Raw genomic sequence first — 17156 nt, forward strand, 5'->3', positions numbered from 1 at the left:
CAACCAAAAAAAAACTTGCCATAAAATGAAATTCCAGCTAACTTGCCCCCAATTGTGGCTGGTGACAGACCTTTTTTAATAAAAAACAGCATAAAACTTATCTCACGAGTCCCAAGTGCACCCTGCTCCTGTAACCACCACTGCCCCTCAATACTGTCAAAGGATAGAAACTCCAACGATGCCATCTGGTAGCTCCAATGCGTGGGTTCTGCTAGGGACTGCTTCACAAGCCTAACTACCATCATGCGTCCCACTCCCAAATGTCTGACTGCTGTCTTGCATTCGACCGCGCCAGGTGCCAATTTGTAGAAACGTTGGCACTATGAATGAGACAAGGAATTTGCAATGGAATTGTTAACCCCAGGAATGTGAGCTTCTTTAAAAATTATATTTAGAGTTAGACATCGAAGCATGAAGCAGCCACAAAACTCTGAGATTCCCTGCTCTCTGTTTATTTACCAATTCCACCACTGTCAAGTTGTCCACCTGAAACAACACAGTCCTATTGGCAAGTTCACCATCCCACACAGCCAACGCCACCAGCAATGGAAAAAATTCTAAGCAGGCTATGCTCCTGCCTTGATTGAGCCACTGTTGAGGCCACGCCTCCGCGCACCACCTGCCATCTCAAAAGAGACTGAAACCTGTTGCACCTGCCGTGTGAGAAAATATCTGCACCTGCCACACCAGGTCCTCCTCATGAAAAGCTGTGGAAACCCCACTAAACTGAGTAAGGAACATCTCCCAAACCTTTATATCCTCCCTCAAGCCCACAGACCTCCGAATCCGGTGATGATGTAGTGATGCACCTGACATAGCTAGGCCCATGTGCCAGCAGAATGCCCTGCCTCCTCGCACCCCCTTACAAGTGAAATTGAGAAAACTCAACAGTTGTTGTGCTGCCTCAACTCAATCTTATGTAGCAACCGGAGGTGCTGAAGAAAATCCACAATCTCTTCCACTTTCTCGGCTGGCAGCCGTGCTATAAGTGCGACAGTGTCCAGTTCAATACAGAAGAAAGTCAATGTAATACTAGGGCCTTAGGTGTTCTCTGGGACGATGAAACCTCCATGTCTAGAGCCATCCATTCAAAACACTTCAAGCCCTGTCACATGCCCCAGCCTCACCTACAAAAAGAAAATCATCCAGGTAGTGTGACACTGTGCGATAACCACTCACTTTCGTGAACACCCTTTGCAAAAATGTACTGAACACCTTAAACAAAGGCACATGAAATAGCCCATCCCACGGGAGGACCCTGTACACTTAGATAGCCCCGTCCAGCTGCATACCTAGTAAGTGAACATCCTCAGGGTGAATGGGCAAGAGCCTAAAACCCACCTTGATGTCACAATTAGCCAGCTCCCATGCCCTGCCACACTTGCGAACCAGCCTGATGGCATCATTGACTGACAAGTAACCACCCGCATGTCCTCGGTGCGATGAAGTCATTTACTGTCACCCTCTCCGGCCAAGACAGATAATGGATAAGACAAAACTCCCCTGTCTTCTTTTTTGGCACCACGCCCAATGGTGAAATCATCTAATTCTCCTTAGGCCACTCTTAAAAATGGCCCGCAATCCTCCCCTCTGCAACTTCCTTATTCAGTTTGATAGCAAACACCTCTTGCAACTCCCTGGCTGACCGCAAATTGTCAGCCCACCTTTGTCCTCATGGTCCCTGATAGCCCACCTGAAGCCTTCTCTGAAACCCCATTCCAATCTACGTGCTACGTCCGTGACAGGGTACGGCGGACCAAGGAAGCAATTTGGGCCGATCAATTGGTGTAGGAGCCCTTTGGCCCAGGAGCGCCTTGAGCTCCATAACCCCTGGCAGACCTCCATTGTTCCGCTGGGTTCGCCAGTGAAAAACAATGCATGACCGGGTGTCTCCCCCGCATTTGGAAAACTCATGCTTAAATTTACAGGGGTGACAGGCACAGAAGCCTTTGTTGAAATTCCAACAGGCTCCCATGCTGGAGACTGGAGCTCTCTGTACGTTACCCGCCCTCAACATGGCGGCCAGGGTTGAAAAGGTTTATATATCACTGGCAACCCCCTTGCTATGTGAGTTGACGCAGCAGAAGGCGAAGGTGCCATCCACTGCATCCAGAGTTCAGAATCTACATTCCCCCATGGGTTTGTCTGGGTTCATGCTCACCCTAGCCCTGAACTCCTCGACGTAACTCAGCCATCCAAAACCCCCAAAATGCAACTGTGCCTTGCAAATGATATCCACATACTTAAACATCGCAATGGCCCTGTCAGGGTATTTGTCGCAGTAAATGCTCGAATAGATCAGAAACGCCGACATCCATTTTTCCAGTGAAAAACACTGCATGACTGGGTGTCTCCCCCCGCATTTGGAAAACTCATGCTTAAATTTACAGGGGTGACAGGCACAGAAGCCTTTGTTGAAATTCCAACAGGCTCCCACGCTGGAGACTGGAGCTCTCTGTACGTTACCCGCCCCCAACATGGCGGGCAGGGTTGAAAAGGTTTATATATCACTGGCAACCCCCTTGCTATGTGAGTTGACGCAGCAGAAGGCGAAGGTGCCATCCACTGCATCCAGAGTTCAGAATCTACATCCCCCCATGGGTTTGTCTGGGTTCACGCTCACCCTAGCCCTGAACTCCTCGACGTAACTCAGCCATCCAAAACCCCCAAAATGCAACTGTGCCTTGCAAATGATATCCACATACTTAAACATCGCAATGGCCCTGTCAGGGTATTTTTCGCAGTAAATGCACAAATAGATCAGAAACGCCAACATCCATTTTTCCATTGTGATTTGAACCCTCGGCCTGCATGCCAATTCCCACTCCTCTTCCTTGGACCCTTCCTTTGCTTGCATTTCCCTGTGGAGAAGCTTGAATACATCAACGTATTCATGTTTCCATATACAGTTCTTGGCCTTTTCCACCACATGCGTTTTTTGTGCCCACTCCCCTCCTTTGCTTCACTATCTGCATCTGTCTCAGTGCCTATATTCCGCTTGCCTACGAACGTCACGTTCTTCCTTGCCGAGATAACCTCCATCTGCGCAGCCACTGCCACTACCGCACCAGGCGCTTCATGATTAGACTCATCCCCTGTCCTGCCATTAATTAAGTTTGACCAATGACTTTGTGTTTCACCACTGCGCATATTAGTTGCTCAATGTTCACCAGTTGCACATTGTATGTTTTGTTCAGCCTGGCCGCCTATTGGCTTTGACATGGCATTAGCCATTATTTTCTGTATTCAGTTTAGCCGCCTATTGGCTTTGACATTGCATTAGCCATTATATTCTGTATTCTGCCTATTGGCTTTGACATGATATTAGACATTGCATTTTGTATCCAGCTTAGCTGCCTATTGGCTTTGACATGATATTATATATTACATTTTGGTATTCAGCTTAGCTGCCTATTGGCTTTGACATGATATTATACATTGCATTTTGTATTCAGCTCAGCTGCCTATTGGCTTTGACATGATATTATACATTGCATTTTGTATTCAGCTCAGCTGCCTATTGGCTTTGACATGACACTAGACATTGCATTTGATATTTAGGTTAGCTGCCTATTGCCTTTAACGTGGAGTTAGACATTGCAGTTGAGAATCCAAGCTGTATTTTTCCAAGCTGTGTTTTTGCACAAGATGAACCAAGCTGTTTTCTTCTCATAGTAGACTAGACCTGATAAGAGAGGGTACACTGGGTGTTTTTCTCTCCGCTTGAGCTTGGGAAGAGGAGCAGTCTAGGATATCTGGCCAGTCTCCAAAGGCTTGCGTAGTTTTCCCGAGTCTGAGAGGAGGGGGCACACCTTTGTAACAGATGTCACAGGCTTCAGAGAATTAGATTCGAATCTGCCTGACTTTGTGCTGGAGCTTGGCGCCAGTTGCCAGCATCCCGTGTGGGTAGATAAATCTCTTTCTCGCAGCTGACAAGGAGTCATCAGCTTGCAGACCCTAGAAAGATGAAGCTGTAAATAGTTTCTCACACGGTGAAGTATTTGTTTTGCTTTGCATTCAATCTCTTATAAATATAACCTGCTGTCAATATTGCAAACTGATATATTTTGTTTTCATTGAACGTGTGCTTGAAATCTACTAATCCGTCAGTTACGAAATAGCGGTTGGGGAAGAATTAACAACAATAAAAGTCTTCTTTGAACTCAGAAGTGCATTCCTGATATGTTATGTAAGTGCTAAAAACGAGATAAGTAGTGAAGCACTACATTTGGTATCAGAAGTGGGGTCGAAGATGCGGTTAAGGGGTGGCTAGAGACGAATTAATAGATTTCTAAGTGCACACTTTAAAAGTGTAATTGTTTTTGTTGTTTGGAGAATTACAGAAATAGTTTTCTGTTTGGAGAATCACAGAAGCACGGCAGACCATGTTTGAAAATGCATGTGTTGTTAAACTGCCCGATGGTGCTATGAAAAACTGTGAATTGATTTCTGTTGTTTGGAGAATTACAGAAGCACGGCAGACCATGTTTGAAAATGCATGTGTAGCTAAACTGCCTGATAGTGCTTTGAGAAATAGTTTTTATTGTGATAAAGCATATTTAGAAAATGTGTCTTTTGGAAGTAATGATGACAGAAAGGTTTGGATACCTTTATCTGCTTACAGAGAAATGCAGGAGAAATGTAGGCAGTTGGAACATGAAAATGAGATTTTACGTGAGCAAATTAGCCAGAATACATTAATTCAAGATAATGCTGAAAGTTATAAAAATCCTGTTTTAGAAGAATCTTTCTTTTCCCATTCCAGTAATGAGGGGGTTAAGGCAGCTCCGAGCTGCTTTGAGCCTCTGTGTGAGCCAGGGTTTTTGGCAGCCAAAATGCATTCCTTAACTGATAACACGGACGAGAACGAGAGAGCTCAGAATGTGATTTACGAGTTACCGTTGCAAAAGGAAGTAAAAAGAAAGATTTTAGGGTTGTTTACTGTTTGCACTAAGCAAGAGACACCGAGTTTCATTAGCTTGTTTGATTTTTGGAAACAGAATAGCCCTCATTTGAGTGAAATCCTAACACTTTGGTATATGGTCACTGTGAAAAATTATATGCAGCTGCGCGCTTGTGATTTGGCAAATGAAATAATGCAGACTTTAGGTTTCTGCGCAGTGAAATTGAGTGTAAACACTGATGTACATGTAACTCAAGAGCAAGGGAAGAAAATAGTGCCCCTAGCTAGAATCATACCCTGGATCTGGTACTTGCAAGACAGGGCTAGAGTACCACAGGTAAAAGAGTCACTAGTGAAATTGTGTGCACCATTTGAATTCGTGTTCACTGAAGATAAAAAGCATGTTTGTTTTACTAATGATTAATTGACTGAAATGTTATTTTATGGCACAGGAGAAGGAACAGCGTTGTACAATGTGTGCCAGATTTTAAAGCAAGAGCTACGTGAGATGTGTCATTTTTACGCTGATTCTTGGTTCATTGCTAATGTTTTAGCTGTTTGTTTGTCCACATGGCTCGCACCTAACTGGTTCAATTACCTTGCAGATGTTAATGAGAAAAATTCAGAGAGAGAAGTGTACACCCAGAATTCTGCCATAGTGGGGATGGCTAAGTGGGTGCCCCAGAAATGTGAACAGCTGAGAGAAAAAGCCACTTACAGGTGGGCAGAGATGAGAGAGATGCACATTCCCCTAGATTTGATAAAAACTGTGCAGCAAGCACAAAAGCAATCTGTCATGCAAGCACTCACAGAGCAGTTGGGGAGAGGAAAGTTTCCAGGACAGAAATGGCAAATTGATCAGGTTTTAGGGAGAGTGATTGCTGCAAATTACCATGGAAAAATCGAAATTATGCTGATACCTAGAAAAGAATCTGATTCATTCAAACAAATTGGAGACAGAATGGCCCAACTTGACAAAAATGCAGTGAATGGAGGTTTGGTAAAGAATGAGTCTGCCCCAGCCCTTCTGACAGTGAAAGAAAAGGGAAGCTGTGGTGCAGCAGATTAAAACCTCAGTGCTGGTGTGTGGGTTGAAGCCCCAAGTGATCCTACAGAACCTGCAGAAATTATAACAAAGGGCCCCAAAGACGTCCTGCTGATTATAAAACAGGGAAAGAAAGAGGAAGGGTACATTTTAAATGACAAATGTTATTTGCAAGAAAAGTCATACTTGTTTCTTTTGCAGATCCTACCACGTTTCGCCACTGTCCCTGAGTGTGCTGTGTGGTCCCCCTTCGGGTGTGTGTGTGTGGGGTCGGGGAAGGGACCGAACCCCCAACCTGAACCTGGCTGAGTAAAGTGCCAGCACCATGGATCCATTTTGCGCAAACTGCGCCTTCAGTTCAAGTTCAACTTGTTTGATTGCATTCTTCCACTGGAACTAAGCTGCGTTTTTTTTTCTTCTCGTATGGAACTCTGACTTTCACTTATCTTCCAGCAAACCTTTCAGGTGGACCGTGCACCTTTACATGAGTAGAACTCATGCCACATCAAATTGCTAACACTGTTGAATTAGAGACACTATAATCTAATTCAGTCTTTTCTGTTTAGATGTATCTGATGTGAAAGGTTATGAGATCTATATGTTAATTCACTTCCATTGCTTTACAGGGATTGTTTTGATCATTCAAATCTGACTTGCTGATAATGTTTTTTTTTGTGCTGATGTTTTTTTTTTTTTTTGTTTGAAACAAGAGATATGTGAAACAAAAATTCATTGGTCAAAGGGTGAATGTCCTGCCATTGATTAAGTTTGACCAATGACTTTGTGTTTCACCACTGCGCATATTAGTTGCTCAATGTTCACCAGTTGCACATTGTATGTTTTGTTCAGCCTAGCCGCCTATTGGCTTTGACATGGCATTAGCCATTATTTTCTGTATTCAGTTTAGCCGCCTATTGGCTTTGACATTGCATTAGCCATTATATTCTGTATTCTGCCTATTGGCTTTGACATGATATTATACATTGCATTTTGTATCCAGCTTAGCTGCCTATTGGCTTTGACATGATATTATATATTACATTTTGGTATTCAGCTTAGCTGCCTATTGGCTTTGACATGATATTATACATTGCATTTTGTATTCAGCTCAGCTGCCTATTGGCTTTGACATGACACTAGACATTGCATTTTGTATTCAGCTCAGCTGCCTATTGGCTTTGACATGACACTAGACATTGCATTTGATATTTAGGTTAGCTGCCTATTGCCTTTAACGTGGAGTTAGACATTGCAGTTGAGAATCCAAGCTGTATTTTTCCAAGCTGTGTTTTTGCACAAGATGAACCAAGCTGTTTTCTTCTCATAGTAGACTAGACCTGATAAGAGAGGGTACACTGGGTGTTTTTCTCTCCGCTTGAGCTTGGGAAGAGGAGCAGTCTAGGATATCTGGCCAGTCTCCAAAGGCTTGCGTAGTTTTCCCGAGTCTGAGAGGAGGGGGCACACCTTTGTAACAGATGTCACAGGCTTCAGAGAATTAGATTCGAATCTGCCTGACTTTGTGCTGGAGCTTGGCGCCAGTTGCCAGCATCCCGTGTGGGTAGATAAATCTCTTTCTCGCAGCTGACAAGGAGTCATCAGCTTGCAGACCCTAGAAAGATTAAGCTGTAAATAGTTTCTCACACGGTGAAGTATTTGTTTTGCTTTGCATTCAATCTCTTATAAATATAACCTGCTGTCAATATTGCAAACTGATATATTTTGTTTTCATTGAACGTGTGCTTGAAATCTACTAATCCGTCAGTTACGAAATAGCGGTTGGGGAAGAATTAACAACAATAAAAGTCTTCTTTGAACTCAGAAGTGCATTCCTGATATGTTATGTAAGTGCTAAAAATGAGATAAGTAGTGAAGCACTACATTTGGTACCAGAAGTGGGGTCGAAGAGGCGGTTAAGGGGTGGCTAGAGACGAATTAATAGATTTCTAAGTGCACACTTTAAAAGTGTAATTGTTTTTGTTGTTTGGAGAATTACAGAAATAGTTTTCTGTTTGGAGAATCACAGAAGCACGGCAGACCATGTCTGAAAATGCATGTGTTGTTAAACTGCCCGATGGTGCTATGAAAAACTGTGAATTGATTTCTGTTGTTTGGAGAATTACAGAAGCACGGCAGACCATGTTTGAAAATGCATGTGTAGCTAAACTGCCTGATAGTGCTTTGAGAAATAGTTTTTATTGTGATAAAGCATATTTAGAAAATGTGTCTTTTGGAAGTAATGATGACAGAAAGGTTTGGATACCTTTATCTGCTTACAGAGAAATGCAGGAGAAATGTAGGCAGTTGGAACATGAAAATGAGATTTTACGTGAGCAAATTAGCCAGAATACATTAATTCAAGATAATGCTGAAAGTTATAAAAATGCTGTTTTAGAAGAATCTTTCTTTTCCCATTCCAGTAATGAGGGGGTTAAGGCAGCTCCGAGCTGCTTTGAGCCTCTGTGTGAGCCAGGGTTTTTGGCAGCCAAAATGCATTCCTTAACTGATAATACGGACGAGAACGAGAGAGCTCAGAATGTGATTTACGAGTTACCGTTGCAAAAGGAAGTAAAAAGAAAGATTTTAGGGTTGTTTACTGTTTGCACTAAGCAAGAGACACCGAGTTTCATTAGCTTGTTTGATTTTTGGAAACAGAATAGCCCTCATTTGAGTGAAATCCTAACACTTTGGTATATGGTCACTGTGAAAAATTATATGCAGCTGCGCGCTTGTGATTTGGCAAATGAAATAATGCAGACTTTAGGTTTCTGCGCAGTGAAATTGAGTGTAAACACTGATGTACATGTAACTCAAGAGCAAGGGAAGAAAATAGTGCCCCTAGCTAGAATCATACCCTGGATCTGGTACTTGCAAGACAGGGCTAGAGTACCACAGGTAAAAGAGTCACTAGTGAAATTGTGTGCACCATTTGAATTCGTGTTCACTGAAGATAAAAAGCATGTTTGTTTTACTAATGATTAATTGACTGAAATGTTATTTTATGGCACAGGAGAAGGAACAGCGTTGTACAATGTGTGCCAGATTTTAAAGCAAGAGCTACGTGAGATGTGTCATTTTTACGCTGATTCTTGGTTCATTGCTAATGTTTTAGCTGTTTGTTTGTCCACATGGCTCGCACCTAACTGGTTCAATTACCTTGCAGATGTTAATGAGAAAAATTCAGAGAGAGAAGTGTACACCCAGAATTCTGCCATAGTGGGGATGGCTAAGTGGGTGCCCCAGAAATGTGAACAGCTGAGAGAAAAAGCCACTTACAGGTGGGCAGAGATGAGAGAGATGCACATTCCCCTAGATTTGATAAAAACTGTGCAGCAAGCACAAAAGCAATCTGTCATGCAAGCACTCACAGAGCAGTTGGGGAGAGGAAAGTTACCAGGACAGAAATGGCAAATTGATCAGGTTTTAGGGAGAGTGATTGCTGCAAATTACCATGGAAAAATCGAAATTATGCTGATACCTAGAAAAGAATCTGATTCATTCAAACAAATTGGAGACAGAATGGCCCAACTTGACAAAAATGCAGTGAATGGAGGTTTGGTAAAGAATGAGTCTGCCCCAGCCCTTCTGACAGTGAAAGAAAAGGGAAGCTGTGGTGCAGCAGATTAAAACCTCAGTGCTGGTGTGTGGGTTGAAGCCCCAAGTGATCCTACAGAACCTGCAGAAATTATAACAAAGGGCCCCAAAAACGTCCTGCTGATTATAAAACAGGGAAAGAAAGAGGAAGGGTACATTTTAAATGACAAATGTTATTTGCAAGAAAAGTCATACTTGTTTCTTTTGCAGATCCTACCACGTTTCGCCACTGTCCCTGAGTGTGCTGTGTGGTCCCCCTTCGGGTGTGTGTGTGTGGGGTCGGGGAAGGGACCGAACCCCCAACCTGAACCTGGCTGAGTAAAGTGCCAGCACCATGGATCCATTTTGCGCAAACTGCGCCTTCAGTTCCAGTTCAACTTGTTTGATTGCATTCTTCCACTGGAACTAAGCTGCGTTTTTTTTTTTCTCGTATGGAACTCTGACTTTCACTTATCTTCCAGCAAACCTTTCAGGTGGACCGTGCACCTTTACATGAGTAGAACTCATGCCACATCAAATTGCTAACACTGTTGAATTAGAGACACTATAATCTAATTCAGTCTTTTCTGTTTAGATGTATCTGATGTGAAAGGTTATGAGATCTATATGTTAATTCACTTCCATTGCTTTACAGGGATTGTTTTGATCATTCAAATCTGACTTGCTGATAATGTTTTTTTTTGTGCTGATGTTTTTTTTTTTTTTTGTTTGAAACAAGAGATATGTGAAACAAAAATTCATTGGTCAAAGGGTGAATGTCCTGCCATTGATTAAGTTTGACCAATGACTTTGTGTTTCACCACTGCGCATATTAGTTGCTCAATGTTCACCAGTTGCACATTGTATGTTTTGTTCAGCCTAGCCGCCTATTGGCTTTGACATGGCATTAGCCATTATTTTCTGTATTCAGTTTAGCCGCCTATTGGCTTTGACATTGCATTAGCCATTATATTCTGTATTCTGCCTATTGGCTTTGACATGATATTAGACATTGCATTTTGTATCCAGCTTAGCTGCCTATTGGCTTTGACATGATATTATATATTACATTTTGGTATTCAGCTTAGCTGCCTATTGGCTTTGACATGATATTATACATTGCATTTTGTATTCAGCTCAGCTGCCTATTGGCTTTGACATGACACTAGACATTGCATTTTGTATTCAGCTCAGCTGCCTATTGGCTTTGACATGACACTAGACATTGCATTTGATATTTAGGTTAGCTGCCTATTGCCTTTAACGTGGAGTTAGACATTGCAGTTGAGAATCCAAGCTGTATTTTTCCAAGCTGTGTTTTTGCACAAGATGAACCAAGCTGTTTTCTTCTCATAGTAGACTAGACCTGATAAGAGAGGGTACACTGGGTGTTTTTCTCTCCGCTTGAGCTTGGGAAGAGGAGCAGTCTAGGATATCTGGCCAGTCTCCAAAGGCTTGCGTAGTTTTCCCGAGTCTGAGAGGAGGGGGCACACCTTTGTAACAGATGTCACAGGCTTCAGAGAATTAGATTCGAATCTGCCTGACTTTGTGCTGGAGCTTGGCGCCAGTTGCCAGCATCCCGTGTGGGTAGATAAATCTCTTTCTCGCAGCTGACAAGGAGTCATCAGCTTGCAGACCCTAGAAAGATTAAGCTGTAAATAGTTTCTCACACGGTGAAGTATTTGTTTTGCTTTGCATTCAATCTCTTATAAATATAACCTGCTGTCAATATTGCAAACTGATATATTTTGTTTTCATTGAACGTGTGCTTGAAATCTACTAATCCGTCAGTTACGAAATAGCGGTTGGGGAAGAATTAACAACAATAAAAGTCTTCTTTGAACTCAGAAGTGCATTCCTGATATGTTATGTAAGTGCTAAAAATGAGATAAGTAGTGAAGCACTACATTTGGTACCAGAAGTGGGGTCGAAGAGGCGGTTAAGGGGTGGCTAGAGACGAATTAATAGATTTCTAAGTGCACACTTTAAAAGTGTAATTGTTTTTGTTGTTTGGAGAATTACAGAAATAGTTTTCTGTTTGGAGAATCACAGAAGCACGGCAGACCATGTTTGAAAATGCATGTGTTGTTAAACTGCCCGATGGTGCTATGAAAAACTGTGAATTGATTTCTGTTGTTTGGAGAATTACAGAAGCACGGCAGACCATGTTTGAAAATGCATGTGTAGCTAAACTGCCTGATAGTGCTTTGAGAAATAGTTTTTATTGTGATAAAGCATATTTAGAAAATGTGTCTTTTGGAAGTAATGATGACAGAAAGGTTTGGATACCTTTATCTGCTTACAGAGAAATGCAGGAGAAATGTAGGCAGTTGGAACATGAAAATGAGATTTTACGTGAGCAAATTAGCCAGAATACATTAATTCAAGATAATGCTGAAAGTTATAAAAATGCTGTTTTAGAAGAATCTTTCTTTTCCCATTCCAGTAATGAGGGGGTTAAGGCAGCTCCGAGCTGCTTTGAGCCTCTGTGTGAGCCAGGGTTTTTGGCAGCCAAAATGCATTCCTTAACTGATAATACGGACGAGAACGAGAGAGCTCAGAATGTGATTTACGAGTTACCGTTGCAAAAGGAAGTAAAAAGAAAGATTTTAGGGTTGTTTACTGTTTGCACTAAGCAAGAGACACCGAGTTTCATTAGCTTGTTTGATTTTTGGAAACAGAATAGCCCTCATTTGAGTGAAATCCTAACACTTTGGTATATGGTCACTGTGAAAAATTATATGCAGCTGCGCGCTTGTGATTTGGCAAATGAAATAATGCAGACTTTAGGTTTCTGCGCAGTGAAATTGAGTGTAAACACTGATGTACATGTAACTCAAGAGCAAGGGAAGAAAATAGTGCCCCTAGCTAGAATCATACCCTGGATCTGGTACTTGCAAGACAGGGCTAGAGTACCACAGGTAAAAGAGTCACTAGTGAAATTGTGTGCACCATTTGAATTCGTGTTCACTGAAGATAAAAAGCATGTTTGTTTTACTAATGATTAATTGACTGAAATGTTATTTTATGGCACAGGAGAAGGAACAGCGTTGTACAATGTGTGCCAGATTTTAAAGCAAGAGCTACGTGAGATGTGTCATTTTTACGCTGATTCTTGGTTCATTGCTAATGTTTTAGCTGTTTGTTTGTCCACATGGCTCGCACCTAACTGGTTCAATTACCTTGCAGATGTTAATGAGAAAAATTCAGAGAGAGAAGTGTACACCCAGAATTCTGCCATAGTGGGGATGGCTAAGTGGGTGCCCCAGAAATGTGAACAGCTGAGAGAAAAAGCCACTTACAGGTGGGCAGAGATGAGAGAGATGCACATTCCCCTAGATTTGATAAAAACTGTGCAGCAAGCACAAAAGCAATCTGTCATTCAAGCACTCACAGAGCAGTTGGGGAGAGGAAAGTTACCAGGACAGAAATGGCAAATTGATCAGGTTTTAGGGAGAGTGATTGCTGCAAATTACCAAGGAAAAATCGAAATTATGCTGATACCTAGAAAAGAATCTGATTCATTCAAACAAATTGGAGACAGAATGGCCCAACTTGACAAAAATGCAGTGAATGGAGGTTTGGTAAAGAATGAGTCTGCCCCAGCCCTTCTGACAGTGAAAGAAAAGGGAAGCTGTGGTGCAGCAGATTAAAACCTCAGTGCTGGTCTGTGGGTTGAAGCCCCAAGTGATCCTACAGAACCTGCAGAAATTATAACAAAGGGCCCCAAAAACGTCCTGCTGATTATAAAACAGGGAAAGAAAGAGGAAGGGTACATTTTAAATGACAAATGTTATTTGCAAGAAAAGTCATACTTGTTTCTTTTGCAGATCCTACCACGTTTCGCCACTGTCCCTGAGTGTGCTGTGTGGTCCCCCTTCGGGTGTGTGTGTGTGGGGTCAGGGAAGGGACCGAACCCCCAACCTGAACCTGGCTGAGTAAAGTGCCAGCACCATGGATCCATTTTGCGCAAACTGCGCCTTCAGTTCAAGTTCAACTTGTTTGATTGCATTCTTCCACTGGAACTAAGCTGTGTTTTTTTTTCTTCTCGTTTGGAACTCTGACTTTCACTTATCTTCCAGCAAACCTTTCAGGTGGACCGTGCACCTTTACATGAGTAGAACTCATGCCACATCAAATTGCTAACACTGTTGAATTAGAGACACTATAATCTAATTCAGTCTTTTCTGTTTAGATGTATCTGATGTGAAAGGTTATGAGATCTATATGTTAATTCACTTCCATTGCTTTACAGGGATTGTTTTGATCATTCAAATCTGACTTGCTGATAATGTTTTTTTTTGTGCTGATGTTTTTTTTTTTTTTTGTTTGAAACAAGAGATATGTGAAACAAAAATTCATTGGTCAAAGGGTGAATGTCCTGCCATTGATTAAGTTTGACCAATGACTTTGTGTTTCACCACTGCGCATATTAGTTGCTCAATGTTCACCAGTTGCACATTGTATGTTTTGTTCAGCCTAGCCGCCTATTGGCTTTGACATGGCATTAGCCATTATTTTCTGTATTCAGTTTAGCCGCCTATTGGCTTTGACATTGCATTAGCCATTATATTCTGTATTCTGCCTATTGGCTTTGACATGATATTAGACATTGCATTTTGTATCCAGCTTAGCTGCCTATTGGCTTTGACATGATATTATATATTACATTTTGGTATTCAGCTTAGCTGCCTATTGGCTTTGACATGATATTATACATTGCATTTTGTATTCAGCTCAGCTGCCTATTGGCTTTGACATGATATTATACATTGCATTTTGTATTCAGCTCAGCTGCCTATTGGCTTTGACATGACACTAGACATTGCATTTGATATTTAGGTTAGCTGCCTATTGCCTTTAACGTGGAGTTAGACATTGCAGTTGAGAATCCAAGCTGTATTTTTCCAAGCTGTGTTTTTGCACAAGATGAACCAAGCTGTTTTCTTCTCACAGTAGACTAGACCTGATAAGAGAGGGTACACTGGGTGTTTTTCTCTCCGCTTGAGCTTGGGAAGAGGAGCAGTCTAGGAGATCTGGCCAATCTCCAAAGGCTTGCGTAGTTTTCCCGAGTCTGAGAGGAGGGGGCACACCTTTGTAACGGATGTCACAGGCTTCAGAGAATTAGATTCAAATCTGCCTGACTTCGTGCTGGAGCTTGGCGCCAGTTGCCAGCATCCCGTGTGGGTAGATAAATCTCTTTCTCGCAGCTGACAAGGAGTCATCAGCTTGCAGACCCTAGAAAGATGAAGCTGTAAATAGTTTCTCACACGGTGAAGTATTTGTTTTGCTTTGCATTCAATATCTGATAAATATAACCTGCTGTGTATATTGCAAACTGATATATTTTGTTTTCATTGAAAGTGTGCTTGAAATCTACTAATTCGTCAGTTACGAAATAGCGGTTGGGGAAGAATTAACAACAATAAAAGTCTTCTTTGAACTCAGAAGTGCATTCCTGATATGTTATGTAAGTGCTAAAAACGAGATAAGTAGTGAAGCACTACATCCCCACCTCAATACAATTGAACTGAGATACATTCAAAGTGCTCCATGTTGGGCCCCACTCAGACCATCACTCCCCCTTACCTTGGAACCCTGGTTCATGGGTATCCACCTCCCGAACCTTCTTGCAACCACGTCCGTGATCGTCTTTCCGTGCCTCCTCATGCGCTCTTGCACCCAACTTTGGTTCCTGTAAAACAGTAAAGGAAGAGGGGGTTGCGCCATGCCTGCACCCCTTGTCCATCACTTTCCCCTTGCTCACCTCCGTATCTCGAATCTTCCCCACTTCCCATTCATCACTGTCTGCCTCATAGTCAAACTCTACTACATCCTCTACATCCATGTGATCTCTCACTTTGTCATATTCAGCACGCATGACTACCTGCCGATCTGCCGCTCCGTCTCCCCCATTGCATCTGCATGTGTCCTTCGTGTGCGATCCCCCGCTGTAGGGACGGCCACAGAAGGCCCCCTAGTTCTTCCGACGGATGTCCAGGGGCCATTTTGCTCCCCGTTGGCTGCGCCACCTTTCTGACAGCCTCTCTCACTGGCATCGCTGCTCCACGCCACACATAGCTGCTCTTGCCACGTGTGCCACTCATGCTGCTGAACCCACTGGCCGCACAGGCCTCCTGCTGTCCTCCATGCTCTCTTTGGGCACCCATACCCAGCTACCCCACTCCTGACCGTGTCCAGCCTGCGCCACCTGCCCCCGACTCTCTCAGTGCCCGTATTCTGCTTGCACTGCCCTTCGACTCCTCCCTGTCCCTGCTCAATTGGGACCATCTCTCCTCCGTCTCAGCCAGCGCCCTACGCTGCTCCCTGATCCTTGCGTCAATGTCCCCTGTAGCCCAAGCCAAATTATCGGCGTAGCTCCTTCCCCCTGGTGCCTCACCCCAGCTGGCCTCTTCCCCCTCAATATCTGCCCCCCCCCATCCTGCTGTGCACACTGCCACGGTCCCTGTGGGCTCCCCTGTTGGCCCCTCTTTGCCTGACCCATTGCCCACTCCTTGTTTGCCCTTTTTCCCTTTTTTGGGGGCCCCAGGTGCCTGGCCAGCCTCCTCAGTAGCCCCCTGACCCTCCCTGAGGATAAATCTAGGGGCACTGCTTCAACCTCTGGGCCCTGCTGGGCCAGACCCAGGGGTGTAGTCCCACTGTCCCCTGGGGAGTGTATTGCCTTGCTACTGGCCCCCTGCAAGGGGCCCAATGTCAAAGGCTCTTCCTCACTCTCCTCTTGGCCCCCACCAGCCCCCACCACAGGCTCACTGCTGCTTTTAGAAGAGGGGGTGGACGCGCTACACCCGCTGACTTCCGGTTTGCCTTACCCTAAATCAGTGACTGGCAAGCGGCTACCACACGGCCACGTTGTCTGCCACCGCACGCGCAGGGCGCACCATGCTTACCCATGCCTGGTCCAGGACACCAGGACTGAGCAGGTCCATGGCCATGGTGTGCCATGGCGTGAACGTGGCCTGCCAAAAACCTTTAGGCCCGTATTTATACTTTTTTTGCGCCGCATTTGCATCTTTTTTGACGCAAAAACGGCGCAAACTTGCAAAATACCATTGTATTTTGTAGGTTTGCGCCGTTTTGTGTAAAAAAGCGGCGCAAATGCGGCGCTAAAAAAAGTATAAATACGGCCCTTAATGCTTCCTGGCTATCTATAGCCAACTTCAGCAGCTCAAGTGATCTGCGACAAAGAGGCCAACCCCCCCACCTAACCACTGATACTCACCCTCAGAGTCCTCCCCTGCTTCCTTCCCCTCTAGTCCCCTGTCCCCGTAACATTATCCCTGTCACAAAGGATCCTGTGGAGAGACTAGATTTCCTCTCTGCTCTCCACGGGGGACTAGATTTCATCTCTGCTCTCCACGGGGCCCTTAACTCAGCCAAGAACTCTTCATGTCAAAGGCCGCTTGCCTGCCATTGTGAGAACTGATGGTTTTTGGACTCCATGGGTGACTAGATGAGGTATTTGCTGCCTGGCACACATTGGATGTCCAGAGTAGGACCCAGTTTGAGGCGTGTGTGAGGTGGACATGGGGCACATGTTGCAACTGAGGCGGAGCCATTGGCCATCTTTGAACACTCCTTAAGGCAGGTACTCTTACATTGAGTATCCATTGAGTGTGT

This window comes from Pleurodeles waltl, chromosome 10 (assembly GCF_031143425.1).
Source record: "Pleurodeles waltl isolate 20211129_DDA chromosome 10, aPleWal1.hap1.20221129, whole genome shotgun sequence".
NCBI lineage: Eukaryota > Metazoa > Chordata > Amphibia > Caudata > Salamandridae > Pleurodeles > Pleurodeles waltl.